Source organism: Dasypus novemcinctus, chromosome 5 (genome assembly GCF_030445035.2).
Source record: "Dasypus novemcinctus isolate mDasNov1 chromosome 5, mDasNov1.1.hap2, whole genome shotgun sequence".
Taxonomy (NCBI): Eukaryota; Metazoa; Chordata; class Mammalia; order Cingulata; family Dasypodidae; genus Dasypus; species Dasypus novemcinctus.
In genome coordinates this window covers 157,309,005-157,323,992 of record NC_080677.1, presented here as the reverse complement: position 1 = coordinate 157,323,992, position 14,988 = coordinate 157,309,005, and the positions used below count along the sequence as shown (strand labels likewise).

The 14,988-nt window shown below is 36.3% G+C and overlaps 1 protein-coding gene across 1 annotated transcript in view; it reads right to left on the bottom strand.

Moving 5' to 3' along the window:
• Positions 1 to 14,988, bottom strand: part of ODAD2 (outer dynein arm docking complex subunit 2) — a 171,055-nt gene that overhangs the window by 75,269 nt on the left and 80,798 nt on the right. The gene's annotated exons all lie outside the window — the stretch shown is intronic.

Here is a 14,988-nt window from a genome sequence, read left to right as displayed (position 1 = left end):
ACTTTCCAAAACAAATATTTACGCCTCCGAACCAGGTAGTTACCTTTTTTATTTGGTCTATGTTTAATTTACTTACCGTGCTGCATGACATATTTTAAACCCCTTCAGTCCTAATCTAGCATTCGGAATTAAAATCCCTGCCCCACAGTGCCTCCTTTGTTGAGCACGAATAACACATAACTTGTTTTCCACGCGTTTCCTCCCAGCAAGACCAAGAAGGCTGTGTTATAATTACTTAAACACACTGCAATCAAAATATCTTCATGACTAGCTGAGAAATGAATTATCATCAGAGTCATCTCTACACCATCTGTCTTCTGTTTATATATCAATCAGTCCAGAAAGAATAATCTCACAATAAGGTCCATCGAGAACGTGTGCTTGAGAGGGAAGCCAAACAAAACTTAATAGCCTTTACAAACATGGCTTTGTCCAGAAAGATATGTTAAATGCAAAGCAGATGAAAAAAGATAAAGAGCATCAAAACTCCTTTGAGTTTTAATCTCAAATTGAACTAACCACATGTCGTATTTAAGCACAGATATATATGATAACTACTATGGCTTAGAATGCTATTCACATTCTTTCTTGAAAATTGATGTAAAAATATCTACATTTCTTGATTATCTGAGATGAGTTTCCCAGGGGAAAAAAAAGTATTATTCCAAAGGTTCCAAGTAGAATGTCAGTTTTGTGTAGCCATATGAAACAACTGATGATGAAAATAACCTGTGGTGAGATATAAACTGTCTCTTTAAAAGAAAAGACCTAAAACAAAAAAAGTACATTGAGAAAGACTTTTAACCTACAGTTTAGCTGAATAGCTTTCCAAACTTAAAGGTTTCTGTCAATGTCATGCTGAGAGAAAACAGTTTTATTTCTCAATTTATGAAAACTGTAGAGAAATGTACTGAGCACTTTATAATGAAAGATATATTCTAAAAAATTAATTAAAAAGGCTTACTGCCTAACATATGAAAATATAATTCATGCCATCTCGGGATCTCTGTGTATATTTTTCCACACTCAGTTTGGCAATGAATGATAGAGAATGGTTGCCTCTCCTACCCTTCCACAAATTTAACTGTAAAATTTGCATCAGTAATATTTAATGATACACCACAGGACATAATGTATCATTAGAGAAGTCACTAGGATGGCAACAACCAAGAAAGGATAATTCAATTCTGGGGCCCTTGGGAAATTTTCACAATTATCATTGTAAAAATTCTTGGGTAATTGCAAAAATAGATCTATTTTCCTCCACCATCCCCCTAAACCCTAGGCAATTTATCAGCTGCTTTCTCACAATGGATGAGAAGCTCCGCCCCCTACTAGTATCTTACAAGAAGACGCAGCACAGTTCAGAGTAATAGCCTCCTATGAGGAAAGCACTGTGGAAAAAGTTGCAAACCTAAGGACTAATAAAGTCTTGTGTAGCAAACGTTAGTGTTTAACTGTCTCTTCCCTCTCCCTCACCCTCTGTTTCAGCTGTGTCTATCGATTTTCATTTCCCAGGAACTCAAGTTTCTGTCCCTGCTTCTCTGTTCCCCTTGCCAGCACCCTAACATGGGCCTTTACTGCTTCACACTGGAATTGCAGCAATCGTTGAATAATTTGGTTTTGTGTCTTCAATTTCCCCAATTACAACCCATTCTACAAACGGCCATGAAAGGAATCTTCCTAAAGGACTTTTCAGAACTTCTGCCATAGCTCCATGAGAGACAGCCCCAAGGATATTCATTGTTCTTCTTCATTGCACCCAGAACTTTCCACCAACATTTGTCCCAACAATTCACAACTGAAAGGGCACTCCCCTGAGGGAAATAAAATCACAACCCAAAGGTCACTTTCCAAAATGGCTTCCATTGTCTGCATACTAATAAAACCCCATATCCTGAGCTCAGTATTTAGAATTTCCAGGGAGCTATTTTTTACCACCCATTCCTATTGGTGGACCATTAACTGTCAGGGTTCTCCAGAGAAACAGACCAATAGGATGGTTGCATGTGTACAAAGAGATTTATTTTAAGGAATTGGCTCACACAAGGTAAGATTTCTTCTCCAAGAAACCTCAGTTCTTTAAGCAAGGTCATCAGCTGATTGGATGAGGCCCATGCACATTATCCAGGGAATACTTTCCTTAAAGGTAATTGATTGTAAATGCTCATCACATCTACAAAATACCTTCATGGCAACATCTAGACTAGTGTTTGACCAAACAACTGTACACCATAGCCTAGCAAGGTTGACACATAATAGTAACCATCACAGCCATCTCCTACACACTAAGTGCTAGGCATACAGAAATAACTTATCTTACTGTCCTTTAGGAAATGACAGTCTAAGTGAGGGACAGAAAGAGAGCATTATAGCTTAATATAAATGTTGCAAGAAATGTGTGCAGGGGTTCCATTAAGACTCATTGGAGACAGTTGTCTCATGACACAATAGAAATCCTTCTCCCATGCCCGTGTCATCTCCATCTTTTGCTATAATAATCCATCCTTTGAACCCTACAGTAAAACCTCCTCCACAAATCGTCTGGTTTTTCCCTCCTTCAAGCTTCTGTTGAATTTCATTGTACTCTTTTCTGGGACTCAAAACACTTGTTCAGGGAAGTTGACATGGCTCAACTGATTGAGGGTTCACCTACCATATGGGAGGGTCCAGGGTTCAATACCCAGGGCCTCCTGACCTGTGTGGTGAGCTGGCCCATGCACAGAGCTGCCGTGCATAAGGAGTGCGCCCTGCAAGGAGAGCCGCCCTGCGTCAAAAAAGCACAGCCCACCCGGGAGTGGCGTTGCACACATGGAGAGCTAACGCATCAAGATGATGCAACAAAAAAGGGATGCAGTTTCCTGGTGCCACCGAGAGTGCAAGCAGACACAGAAGAACACACAGCAAGTGGGCACAGAGAGCAGACAATGGGGGAAGGGGAAAGAAATAAATAAAATAAATCTTTAAAGAACAAAAACAACAACAACAAAAACCCTTGTTCTGCCTTGTGGTCCATGTGCACACTTCTTAGCTCCCCAGTTATTACATAGTCTCCTTGATAGCAGGAGATTAAGCAACCCATGCTTAAGGCACACAAGAGCAGCCAATGAATATTGGTTAATTGGATCTGAAACAGAATAGTCTTTCCTTACTCCTTTGTCCATTATTCAAAAATCTCTGCCAACACAAAGACATTCATTTTTTTTCTGAGCAAAACAGCATGGACATGGCCTGAGGATGGCATATAGATCCATAGAACAGAATTGAGAGTCCAGAAGTGAACTCATATTTATTCTCAGTTAATTTTGCACAAAGGTAATTCAATGGGGATTAACAAACAGACTAATGGAAGAAGAGCGTTTAGGGAAGTAGATGTGGCCGAAGTGAGAGGACTTCTTCCTACCATATGGGAGGACCTGGGTTTGATTCCTGGGGCCTCCTGGTGAAAAAGAAGAGAAAGCGTGCCCGTGCAGTGAGCCAGTGCCCATGTGGTGAGCCAGCATCCACACAGTGAGCCAGTTTCCATGCAGCAAGCCAGTGCCCGTGTTGGCAAGCTGAGTGCCCATGCAATGAGCCAGTGTCCATGCAAGTGAGTCACACAGCAAAATGATGACACAACAAAAAGAGAGACAAAGGAGAGAGTCAAGGTGAAGCGCAGCAGAAACCAGGAACTGAGGTGGCACAATTGACAGGGAACCTCTTTCCATGTCAGAGGTCCCCAGGATTGAATCTGGGGGAATCCTAGAGGAGAAAAATGAGAAGAGAAGACCAAAAGAGAAATAGATACAGAATATCACACAGCGAATGGATGCAGGCCACAAAAACAGTAAGGCAGAGGGAGGGGGAAGGGGGAGGGAGAGGAAGGAGGGGAGGGGAAGGGGGAAATAAATTAATCTTAAAAAAAGGAGAGAATTTAGAGACAGACCCATCTATTTATACAAACTCGATATATGAAAAAGTAGATGCCACAAATCAGTGCTTAGTAGATAGTGTTGGAAAAACTGCCCTTATATGTAGAAAAATGAAACTGGATCCCTAAATTATTCCTACCTTATTTATAAAGATGGACTTTAGATGAGTTAAAGGCCTAAATGTGCATTTTTAAAATTAAAGTTTTATTCATATACCATACAATCCATCCAAAGTGTACTACATTCAGTGGCTCTCAGTATAAACACACGGTTGTACATTTATCACCACAATCAAATTTTAGAAAATTTTTATTACTCCAAACAGAAAAAACAAACCAAAAGCAAAAAACAAAATCCCATACACCTTATACTCACCTCTTCCTGACCCTAAACATTGATATAGTATCTTTTTTACAAATGATGAAAAAAAATTTATAATATTGCCAGCTACAGTCGATAATTTGTATTAGTTGTGTTTTATCCCATATACCATCCCACCATTAACACTGTGTGGTAGTGACTTACATTTGTTATAGTTCATTATATTCTTACATTTGTACTATTTACCACATTCATCATCTAAAACAGGGTTCACTATATTATACAGCCCCTTGTTTCATCCTCTAGCTTTCCTTTCACTGACATACATGACCCTAAACTTCCCTTTTCTACCACAATCACATGCATAATTGAGCAGTTAATTACCCTCATAATAATGTGCTCTATCACCCCTATCCATTTTTGAACAATTTACTATCAATCTTATTGTAAATTCTGAGCAAATTAAGCATAAGCTCCCCATTCACCATCCTTATTCTATTTCCTGGTAATCTATATCCTACATACTAAGTTCATGAGTTTGCTCATTATAATTGGTTTATATTAGTGAGATCATACAATATTTGTCCTTTTGTGCCTGGCTTATTTCATACAATATAATGTCCTCAAGGTTCATCCATGTTGTTGCATCAATCAGGACTTCATTTCTTCTTATAACTGAGTTATATTCCATGCATATACCACATTTTGTTTATCCATTCATTGGTTGATCGACACTTGGGTTGTTCCCATGTTTTGGCAATTGTGAATAACACCACTATAAGCATCTGTATGCATATGTCTGTTTGTACGCTTGCTTTAATTTCTTTTGAGATTAGAAGTGGGATTGTCATATACTAGTTTCCTGAGGAACTGCCAAACTGTCTTCCACATTGGATGTACAATTTTCATCCCTACCAGCAGTGAATAAATAAGTGCTCCTATTTCTCCACAACTTCTCCAGCACTTGTAGTTTTCCTTTTTTTTTTCAATTGTGGCCAGTTTAGTAGGTGTGAAAGGATACCTTGTGTGGTTTTGATTTGCATTTCCCTAATAGCTAGTGATGTTGAGCATCTTTTCATGTGCTTTTTTAGCCATTTTCTCTAATGATGCAGAAAAGGTATTTGACAAAATCCAGCATCCTTTTTTTTTTTTTTTTTTAAGATTTATTTATTTCTCTTCCCTTCCCCACCCCGGTTGTCTGTTCTCTGTGTCTATTTGTTGCATCATCTTCTTTGTCCACTTCTGTTGTCAGCGGCACAGGAATCTGTGTTTCTTTTGTTGCGTCCTCTTGTTGTGTCAGCTCTCCATGTGTGCGGCTCCATTCCTGGGCAGGCTGCACTTTCTTTCACGCTGGGCGGCTCTCCTTCCAGGGCGCATTCCTTGCGTGTGGGGCTCCCCTACGTGGGGGACACCCCTGGGTGGCAGGGCACTCCTTGCACGCATCAGCACTGCACATGGGCCAGCTCCACATGGGTCAAAGAGGCCCGGGGTTTGAACCACAGACCTCCCATGTGGTAGGCGGACGCCCTAATCACTAGGCCAAGTCTGCTTCCCCCAGCATCCTTTCTTGATAAAAACTCTTTGAAAGGTAAGAATAGAATGGCACTTCCTCAACATGATATGGGGCATATATGAAAAACCCACATCCAACATCAATAGTGAAAGGCTGAAAGCTTCCCCTCTAAGACTGGGAACAGGACAAGGATGCCCACTTTCACTGTCACCACTGTTACTCAACCCTGTGCTAGAAGTTCTGGCCAGAGCAATTAGGCAAGACAAAGAAATAAAAGGCATTCATGTTGGAAAGGAAGAAGTAAAACTTTCACTATTTGCAGATGATATGATCCTATATTTAGAAAAGCCCAAAAAATCTACAATGAAGCTACTAGAGCAATAAAGTTCAGCAAAGTGGCAGGATACAAGATCAACACACAAAATTCAGTAGTTTCTATAGAGTTGTTTTGAACAATCTGAGAAGGAAATTAGGACACAGATTCCATTTACAATACTAACTAAAAGAATTAAATATCTAGGAATAAGTTTAACCAAAAAATACAAAGGACTTGTACTCAGAAAACTATTAAACATTGCTAAAGGAAATCAAAGAAGACCTAAACAAATGGAAGGACATTCTGTGTTCATTGATAGGAAGACTAAATATTGTTAAGATGTCAGTTCTACCTAAACTGTTTTACAGATTCAACACAATCCCAATAAAAATTCCAACAGCCTACCTTGTGAAATGGAAAAGCCAATTATTAAATTTATTTGGAAGGGAAAAGGGCCCTGAATAGCTAAAAACATCTTAAAAAAGAACAAAGTTGGAAGACTTAGATTTCCTGATTTTAAAGCATATTACAAAGCTACAATGGTCAAAACAGCATGTTATTGGCCTAAGGGTAGACATATTGACTGATGGAATTGAATTGAGAGTTCAGAAACAGACCCTCACATCTATAGTCAATTGTTTTTGACAAGGCTGCCAAGTCTACTCAGCTGGAACAGAACAGTTTCTTCAACAAACGGTGCTGGGAGAATTGTATACGCACATCCAAAATAACGAAAGAGGACCCTATCCCACACCTCATACAAAAATTAACTCAAAATGGATCAAAGAACTAAATGTAAAAGCTAGAACCATTAAACTGGAAGAAAACATGGGGAAGCATCTTCAAGCTCTTGTGGTAGGCAGTGATTCCTTACACCTTACACCCAAAGCACGAGCAACGAAAGAAAAAAATAGATAAATGGGGTCTTTTTTAAAGCTGAATACTGGTGTGCTTCAAAGGGCTTTGCCAAGAAGATGTGAAGGCAGCCTACAAAATGGGAGAAAATATTTAGAAACCACATACCTGCTAAGGTAATACCCAGAATACAGAAAGAAATCCTAAAACTCAACAATAAAAAGACAAATGGCCCAATTAAGCTATGGGCCAAAGACTTGAATAGACATTCAGTTTTAAACCTCATATTTGCCAAGTCCAGGTTCAAATTCTAAATTTAACCAGAATAAGTTTTCATTTGACATTGTCCCTAAGTTGAAAATGCATTTCCACAGAAATTTTTTACAACGTTATTGCTTTTTGCATATACAGTGGTAGACTTACAGGTGGTATTAATCTACACTACCAAAATTGGTCTACCGGCTTTTGCACAAGTAGTTTCTTTGATTAGCATGTTCTGAATTCATTTCCAGGAGTATGCTAGCTCCTCCTGTGTTGACAGCAATCGAATTTTACATTGATTCCTGGACATTATAAAACAAAAGTGAATTATCTGTTTTAAAAATCTTCAATTTATTATAGCGGTCACTCTGCCTGGCTGAATAATAGTTCTAGAAAAATGAATCCATTTTCATATTCTGGTTATTAAAATAAACAGACCAAAAAGATGCAGCTGCTTATTAGATCGCTCGGTTTCTTTTGTTACATTAACATTTGCCAGGACTGGTCAGAAGCCTGGCTGGCTCGCCTGACAGTTAAGGGCACATGAGCAAATACTAACAACTGGCACCCACACTCTGGGCATGCTAAGATGGTAGAGTTTCTTTCTGGCAATGCCAGCATATCTATTTTGAAACCACAGTTTTGCATGTTTTCTAAAAATTCACAGTATTTTCTGAAAATTATGTTGATAAATAGTATTATAGGACGATGACTCAAAGTAAATGTGGTTAGCCTAAAAGAACATGACATTCCTAAACTAGCATTAAAGGATGCAAATGAAATCCATAGGTTTTAAAACCAAGTTGGAATTTCAGTAGAAGTGGAAACATAGATATATGTCAGAACCAAATAATCATCTTTGCGAAAAACTCTGAGAAAGAATTTTACCTTTAAAAAATCTTCAAGGTTTTTGTTTATATTCTATGTCTTACTCTACAGGAGTCTATAGGAGATCAAACTTGGAGAAAAGATGTGATCATGCCACCTCTAGAAAGATCTGGTATGTTCCAGATGTCCTTGGTCTTAGTAAAATACAAAGAGGATATCTATACATTCAGAGTTGGTATAAGCCATATGATTATTAAGACTCTAGAGGGAAGCAGATTTAGCCCAATGGATAGGGTGTCCGCCTACCACACGGAAGGTCCGGAGTTCAAATCCAGTGCCTCCTGACCCGTGTGGAGCTGGCCGATGCGCAGTGCTGATGTGCGCAAGGAGTGCTGTGCCACGCGGGAGTGTCCTCCGCGTAGGAGTGTGCCCCATAAGAAGAGCTGTCCTGTGCAAATAAAAGCACAGCCCACCCAGGAGTGGTGTCACACACACAGAGAGCTGATGCAGTAAGATGATGCAACAAAAAGAGACACAGATTTCCGGTGCCGCTGACAAGAATACAAGCAGACCCAGAAGAACACACAGAGAATGGACACAGAGAGGAGACAACTGGGAGGGCAGGGAAGGGGAGAGAAACAAATAAAAAAAAAAAAAATCTTGAATAAAAAGACCCTAGAAACATTTTCTCAGAGAAATTATTCGCTCATATAGTAAATACTGATTGAGTACCAACCACATGCTAGGCACATTTTTGAGACACTGGGGAGTTTTCAATCTTGAAAGCAAATAAAAACCTTGCTCTCTTGGAGTATATATTCTTTTTTGGAAAAGAGATAAAAATAAACAAATGGAAGAGTAACCTATATATTATATTAAATGTTAATAAGTGACTGGAGAAAAATAAAGCAGATTGGGGAAACATAGGAAGTTAGGGGCACAGGCCTCCGTGGGACAGTGACATTTAAGCAAAAGCCTGAGGCTATGGGGGACGGCGTCCCAGGGCTTAGCACAGTACCTGGCATGGGAACTAGTGGTTCTCAGTAAATATTAAGTGGAAGTTACTCAGTCATCATTACAGCCACCAAATACTATAGGTGGGTCTTAGAGAACATCTACTCCAAAATTTTCACTACATAAGGAGAATATGCAAATCAAACATAATCAATCTTTTCTTTCCCCTATGAAAAAAATGCCCATGCTAAAGATGAGTGTATTCAAGCCAGCTGCAGGAAGGTCTACCCGAAAGAGAGAACACAATCCAGCACAAATATTAGTATCTGTGGTCACTGACACAATGACAAGGCCCTCATTATACTGTCCCTTAAGGACAGTCTGATGTAATCATAAGCATCTCCCAATATGGGAAGTAGTAAAAGAAACACCTTCCCTAAATAGGCATGAAAAATTATGGGACAAATTTAAATTAATTCTCTATTTGGGGGTTTTATGACTGTAATTAAGTGGATACCCTTCAAAATGACAAAACAGAATCAGGGGTCAACCTTAGAGTAGCAGAGTTTGCCTTCTGTATGTAGCCTGGGAATGTTGAAAGGGCATGGACTAGATAATCAGCAATGGGCTCAAACCCTGGGACTGCCACTTCCACATAACCAGGCAGACAATAGGAAGTCAATTAGGTTGGTTTCATTCCAGAGCTTGAGAAACATGCAAACAACCTTAGATGGAGGCATGGTTATATTTATATACGGCAGTTAGGCTAACTCAAGATTCAGTCAGAGTAGACAAGAAATAGACCAATATATAGTAAAAACATATTATAAACTACTCAACCCAAATGTCTGATTTTATCCAGGCGTACAACTTCAGGTGAAGCTACAGGGCACCCTATTAACAGTACAGATAGAAAGGACAATCTAGTTGATTTATAAGGTAAACTTACATTGACATTCTCATGTGGTCTGTGAAATAACTTGTCTTAATTTATGCAATGAAGATTTACCATACACTATTGATTGAAGGTTTGCAAGATATCAGTATTTTAATCTTCAATGTAAATCACTATCCAAACTTCACCAGGAGTATCTAAGTTATATAGATAGACCCTGGGGCATAAATAAGGGGCATTTAAGGCAACAGGAACAAAGAGAAAGGATCGTATAGTGGGCATCAAAAGAGGGGATGCAAGGAGCGTGGTATAGTTTGAGAACCGGGTATGCTGAGTTTGGTGATGAGAAATAAGTCTGCAGAGTTATTACATGCCAGGCCTTAAGGGTTTTGTATGAAAACAAATGAATGGGACATAAAGGAATGCCTTTTCTGAAAGTTCAGAGTTTAATCTCTGAAAAACACATTTAACCAATATGATCTAGTTGACATTTTAACAACACTACACACAACAACTACAGAAAACACATTGTTTTTCCAGTGCAAATAGAATATTGACCCACATAGATCATATGGCTTGACCATAAAGCATATCTCACCAAATATGAAGAAACTGAAGTCACATAGAATATATTCTCTCACAACGTAGTTTTAAATTAGAAATTAATAGCAATAAGGAATATGGAAAACACCCACATTTTTGGAAGTTAAGAAACACTTGTAAATAACCCCTGAGTCAAAGAAAAATCACAGAGGAAAGGATGAACTATTTTGGATTAAATAAAAATGAACATAAAGCATATCATATTTGTGGGATGCAGCTAAGAAATAGAAATTTAGACCTTTAAATTCTTCATATTAGAAAAGAAATGAGCTGTAATATCAATGATCATAGCTTTTACCTGAAGATGCTAGAAGCAGCAGCAAATTAAACAAAAATAAACAATAAATAAAATAATAAAGGCAAAAATTAATAAAATAGAAAATGGGCAAAAATAGAGAAAATCAACAAAGTAAAGAGTTGGTCCTTTCCAGAGATGAATATAAAATTGATAAACCCTAAGAGCAGATATCAACTCACTTTTTCTGTAAAGGACCAGGCAGTTATAAGGCCTTCTTTGTTTTGTTCTTGTTTTTTAAAATGCTTTAAAAATGCAAAATCCATTTTTAGAACATACAGTTCATACAAAAATGGACGATGAGCTATCCCAGAGAGACTGATCAAAAAAAAGAGAGAGATAGAAAAGATCAATACTGATTCCCCAGAGAGACTGACCAAAAAAAAGAGAAAGAGAGATAGAAAAGATCAATACTGATTCCACAGGTAATAAAGGAATCAAAAGAGAAAAATACACCAATATTATAAACAATTTTATGCCAATAAAGAAACTGAAGAACAAATTCCTTGAGAAACACAAATAACCAAAACTGACCCAAAAAGAAATAGGAAACCTAACTAGTATCATATTCAGTAAAGAAATGGAATTTGTAATTTTAAGAACAAAAAACCAAATGACAACAATGACAACAAAACTTGCTACAAAGCAAACTCCAAGCCCAGATGGTTTTACTGGTAAATTCCATTAAACATTCTAGGAAGAAATAATAATTCTACAAAAATAATCAGAAAATTTAGGATAAAATAACACTTCTAAATTTGTTTTATAAGGCCATATAACCCTGATATTAAAACCTGACAAAAATATTATGATAAAAATCTATAAACCAACATACCTTGTGAATATAAATCCAAAATACAAAATGTTAGCATACCATATCCAACAATACATGAAAAGGGTAAAACAATATGATCAAGGAGAATTTTTCCAGGATGTTGAAGGAATGGAAGGTTGGTTCAATGCTCAAAAATCAATCAATGTAACTCATCTTGTTAAGAGAAGAAAAGGAAAAGCATTTGATCACCTCAATAGATATAGAATAAACATTTAACAAAATTAAAAACCCACTTATGACTCAAAAAACCTCACAGTAAAATAAGAATAGATGGAAACTTCATTAATCTGTTAAAAGCACCTACAAAATATCTACTAAGAACATTATACTTAATGATAAAAAATTGAATTCAATCTCCCTAAGATCAAAAACAGGAGAGAGATATTTGTATTCAATACTTTATTACAATACTGACCCTGGCCTGTGTAATAAGGCATGGAAAAGAAAAAAAGGCATAAAGATTGGGGAGGAAAAGTAAAACTGTCATTATTTGCAGATAACATAGTTGTATATGTAGAAAATCCTATGGAATCTACAAAAACTATGGAGTTGCAAGAACATATGCAGGCATATTTGAATATACAAAGATATATTAAAAAATCAATAGTTTGTTTGCAACAAACAATTGGAAAATGAATTAAAAATAATTACCAATCATAATAACATAAATAGATAGGAAGAATGCAATGAGAGATGTGAAAGATTTCTACCTTGAAACTGCAAAATATTGCTGAGAGAAATCAAAGAAGACCTTAATAAATGGATATCATGCCCATTTATTAAGATTCAATATTAAGACTTCCATTTCCCCTAACTGATCTATAGATTCCTAGCAATACTTATTATAATCTCACAAGGCTTTTTAAAAGAATTAGGATAATTCAAAAATTTATACAGAAATTCAAAAGATGTAGAATAGTCCAAACTGATTTTAAAAGTAGGAGGGAGTACACTACTCATTATAAAGCTACAGTAATCAGGATAATATTGTACTGATAAAAAAAAAAATCAATGGAAAAAATTTCAGAAACAGACCCACTCATACACAGTTAATTGAATTTCAACCAAGGCACCAAGTTAGTCAAATAGGTAACAAAGTATTTTCAATAAATATTGCTGGAAAAATTGGATATTGTATGAAAAAATCTTAACCCCCTTTTCACACCATACTTAAAAACTAATTTGAGATAGATCATAGACTTAAACATAAAACCCAAAATTCTTCTAGAGGAAAATATGAGGAACCTTTCATGACATTGAGGTAGACAGAGATTTTTTTTTTGGACAGGATACAAAAAGCACTAACCATAAAAAAATTGATAAATTGAATTTCTTCACAACTGAAAGATTCTTCTCTGGATTTGTATACAGAATATCTAAAAACTTTAACAAATCAGCAAAACACCAAATACCCAACAAAAAAATGGACAAAAGACTTGAATCGTCCACAGACAAATAGTACATGTCACTAGTACGTGTTGAGTAAAAAGTTACTCAACATCATTAGTCATCAGGGAAATGCAAATTAAATCTAAAATGACATGCCATTTCATTCCATTAGAATGACTAACTTGCAAAAAGAATAACAAAACTGAATGTTGGCACTAACAGGAATTTAAAATTGTATGACCACTTGGATAATCTATTCTGCAGTTTCTAATAAAGTTAAACATCAACCCTATGACCCATTAATCCCACTCCAAGAATAGGCAAAACTAATGTATGACAATAGAAACCAGAAAGTGGCTTGCTTGTGATGGGGTGGGATTGCCTGGACAATGGCATAAGTAAACCTTCTTGGATGAAGCAAATGTTCACCCAGTGTTTTGGCTAGCGGATAAACACAATTGTTAAAATTCATTGAACTGAACAATTTAATGAAAACCTATGATTTTGAACAAAAGAGGACACAAATATACACATACTATACACCTACATACTATATACTTCCATTTAGATACACTTCAAATACAGTCAGAACTATAGTTTATAGGGTTGTATTCTCAGGTGTAAAATTTTGACAATAAAGCAAAATACCAATTGTGATTATGACAATAAAGCAAAGAACCAATTGCCATAGAAAGTAAGACAAGGACTGTTTCCAGAGTGGAGACCAGTGGCTTTGGGTGGGTCGTGATAAGGAAGGGGCAGCTGGGGACTTCCAGGGTAATGACAACATCCGACCTCTTGGCTTGGGTAGGAATAACCATATTCTTTGTCTAATAACATGTACATTTACATTTTACACACTTTCTGATATGTGTATTATATCTCACGAGTTGAAAATTTTAAAATGTGTTTTTTAAATTTTTATTTGTTTTTTGTTAAAATGTTAAAAAATACATTGTATGAACACACACAAACACCTCCCTTGCTCACAGGAAATAGTGATGACCAGCAGCCCATTTTCTCAGCTATTAAACTGTGTACACATCATGACTGGCTAATCAGATATATAATGTAAAGAAATAAGTTTTACATAATCCTCAAAAAAAAGAAAATAGCCCTAGAGTTTGGTTTTAAAATGAGAAAACTAAGATTCAGAAAGTTAAATGATTCACTTAAATTGCTTTTTGATTTGGCATTTTTGTATGTCCATTAATTTTATATATGTTCAATTGTAAATAGGCAGGTGAAAACCAAACAAAAAGAATATATACAAGGAAGTAAAAATATTCTTATTGATACAAGCATGTAAGACATAGGTTATATTTTATGTTTTGAATAAACCAAAAAACATCAAAAGGACTGATTCTGTGACAAAAGAAATATCTAGGCAGCCACAGAGAGACTAAAGCATTCTATATACAAAGAGGCATAGCTTTACTTTTTTTTTTTTAAAAGAATAAACCCAATGTAGAGAGAGAAAGAAAGAACAAAAGGAAGAGAGAGAGAAAGAAAAATGAAAAGAAAGAAAAGGAAGGGAAGGAAAATTATGTAAATGTAACATAACTATGTTTAAACCACAGAAGACAGGAAATTTAGAGTTACAGATTCCATGGTAAGTTTTAATTCTATCCTTGTGTATATGTTTTATAAAAGGGTCTTTCATTACATGATCACATAACACTGGACCATATAACAGTCAGTTCAGCAAATGTTTATTGTAAAATGTGTGGAAGGAAAATATTTTATAGGATAAAATTGTAGGAAATTAGTACATTGTTTAGGTAAATTGGTATGTAAAATTTCTTAGAATCCTGGGCATTTACTGAATACAATAGAAAAATATTTTCCTTGATTATCTTGGAAAGAACATGAAAGTTAACTCTTTTATAGGTAGGCATTTACTTCTTTTGAAAGCTGACCTTTAAATCTTAAGGTTATTTTGAAGTAATGAAACACTTAGGTCTCTAAGATTTCAACATGTTTTGAATCAAGCATAGAGTGAAAACTTATTA